Genomic DNA, 3,130 nt, shown 5'->3' on the forward strand with positions numbered 1-3,130 from the left:
AGAGAGTTCCGCGCGAGGCTCATCGCGAGATGTACAGGGTGGCGAGTTCTCCTCTCCCTCAACCAACTCCGCCCCGTCCCGCGAGCCTGCGCGGTGTCATAGAGCCCGCGGGAGCGGGGGGCCAGAGAGGCCGACCGGGTCTGTACCTCCCCGAACGCGCGGAGGTTCGCGCGCCGCTCGGCTCCGCCCCGCCCTGCCGGACCTGTGCTGCGCCTCCGGCTCCGCGCCCGGCGTGGTGTGTGATGAGCGGCTCGTTGCTACAGCCCCCCAGAACCGCAGCCCTCAGACCCTGGGCGCGCTGACGCCCTCCACTCATCTTCCTTGCCGGCACCTACGGGTCCTGGAGCCCCCTTTTCACAGCTGGGGAGACACCCCGGCGGACTCCTCGGCCTCCTGGGTTGATGTAGAGACCGATCTTCAGCCTGTCTGATCTTGAGCCTGTCTCGCCCTCTTGGAAAAAGGAACTGCCCCCTTCCATCGCTCAAAACTATTTTTAGATGTCTGTTTTGTTTACCCCCAAACCCAAGTAGAGTGCGCGGCACATGGTGAGCCCACGATAAATTCATGATTGAATGGACAATTCCCAGAGAACCGGTACTTGCAACATAGCTTGTAATGCTGAAAATTTTGCAACTATGTTAACGCGTATCAGTAGGAAAATGGATAAATAAATAATGGTACCTCTGTGCTGTGAAGTAACTATTTCAGCCATTAAAATGTAGATCTGTGTGGTCTGACAGGAAGGATGTCCAGGGCATATTGTTAAAAAAAAAAAAAAAACTGCACTTTGTGATCCCATTTGTTATTTTTAAAATTAGATGTTTATTTAAATAGGTGTACATGTATGAAAGTGCATTATTTAAAGGTCTGAATAAGAGGACACATCTCAAGCTCTTAACAGTGGGATGAGATATAAGGAAACGAGGAGAAAGCCTTTCACTTGTTATTCCGCATATTTCTGTGTCGTTTAAATTTTTTAAAACATGAAGGTATACATGTATTATTTGTGTGATAATAAAATTAAAAATTTCCAAAGATGTCTACTTCCCCAAGTGTCTTGTGAAGAGGAAGCCAGGATGTCTAGGAGCTGTGTGCTGGTTTTGAAAGCTGCTTCCTGCAAGATCAATGAATTCTTGTTGATTGATTGATTGATCCATCGGGAGTCAGCAGGCCAGGCTTAACCCACACAGCTGGCCTCTGCTCAGCCCCGGGAGGGAAGTTCATTTATATGAATTTGTAAGTAAGAACAATTCCAACTTGCCATAGACAGAAAAGCAGGTTTTATCAGGCATAAGGGAGGGAATGGGGACAGAAAAGCTTTTACAGAAGGTCCCCAAAGGGGCCAGGAGTTTTATTCTTCTTTTCTATAACCTCAGCCTTTTCATAAATAAATTAAGGGGTGATGAGGTAATTAGATCCTGCACCATCAGTAATGGAAGAGGGAAGAAGAGGAGAGGAAGTCCAGCTGGAATGGGATATGATCAAAGATCAGTCTTAAAAGACAGATAAAATCAAATCAGCAGGCCTTTCCTAACTTGGAGTACTTAAGGAATTAGTTGGCTGGCAATATCAAGGGCATCACTGCTCTGTGAGTAGGTTCTCGCTAGGAAATCTGTCATAGGAGGCTTGCAGCTGAGTTAACCACTTCATTGCTCAAAGATACCCCCAGGACCTACGTTGGGGGCCCCAAGCTGTCAAGAGTGTGCCAAAGGGTAATATGCATCTCCCCAGGGTCCTGGGTGGCCATCTTATTCATCCAATGAATATTTACTGAGCTCCAACCGCTGTCTGGCCCTGTACCAGGGCTGAGGACAGAGCAGTGAGTGAATCAGACACTGTCCCTGCATCTATGAAGTATCTAGGTTGCGAGGCCAATACCTTTAAGCTCAGCTCTTAAGAGCCATAGCTTGCCCAGGTCTGCTTAGTACTTAGCACAACAGAGGGCCTGTTTTGCCATATGGCTAAACCACCAGTGCCTTAGCACTGTATTTGTAAAAAAAATTAAAAATGAAACAGAGGGGCTGACCCCATGGCTTAGTGGTTAAATTAGGCAAACTCCACCTTGGCAGCCCGGGTTCAGTTCTCCAGCACGGACCTACACTACTCCTCAGCGGCCATGCTGTGGCGGCAACCCACATACAAAACAGAGGAAGACTGGCACAGGTGTTAGCTCAGGGCGAATCTTCCTTAGCAAAAAAAGAAATAAGAAAAGTAACAGAGGAAAGACAGAAAAGCCTCATCTCTTACAGGGACACTCCAACCATTCTGAAATAATTGCACTTCTTCAAACGTGCAGAAGTTCTCTGTCACTCGTTTTTCCGCCCAGCATACTATTCTCCCACCCTTTCCCTCCATCACCCATATCTGGCAAACTCTTCCTCATCCTCACAGTCTTCTGATCCCTATAGTCTTTGAGAAACATTCCTTGGTACCCACGATTGGGTAGGGGCCCGCCTCTGCCTTCCCCAGTCACAGGCTCTCACCCCATCAGAGGGAAATCACTCTGTTTGTTTACTTGTCTGACTCCCCATTATCCTGTGAGCCCATGAGGGAGGAGCAGTATATTTCTGCAGCATGAAGGCAGCTACAGCAAGCTCTTGAAACATATTTATCAAACAAATGGAAATAAAAACGAGACAGAAAAAAATTTTAAAGAAGCAGAAAAGATATTAAAAAATTTTTTTGTAGGTGGGCATTTATACCTTTTTACAGACACCATGGTAATTGAGAGCTAAACACCTGCGCGCCTGGTTGATGGAACAAGTAACAGGATAATGATACATGAAATATCCACGTTACCACTTTTTCAAGCCTAGCTTCTGAACAGATCAAATTTCCTGGGATACTGTAGCAGTAGAGAGTGGAAAGCCCTCAATGAAGGAGAGTTATTAAGATCATTAGTGAGTGATAAATGTTTTGCTTTTAGAAAGGGGATTCTTGAGAATGTGCACATCTAGGGCACAATGAAGACAATTCTTCTCTACAAACACTTTATCTCTTAGCTGCAAAAAATAAAAGTACACAAAAGTCTTCACTAAATCAAAATCTACTGATTTGCCCTTCAAGTGGGGGATTCCATAACCCATATAGTACATTCTAGTCATTTCAGTTCAGTATGTATTATGTGCCA

This window comes from Ceratotherium simum, chromosome 35, assembly GCF_057802395.1.
Source record: "Ceratotherium simum simum isolate JZ-2026a chromosome 35, ASM5780239v1, whole genome shotgun sequence".
In the NCBI taxonomy this organism is placed as follows: domain Eukaryota; kingdom Metazoa; phylum Chordata; class Mammalia; order Perissodactyla; family Rhinocerotidae; genus Ceratotherium; species Ceratotherium simum.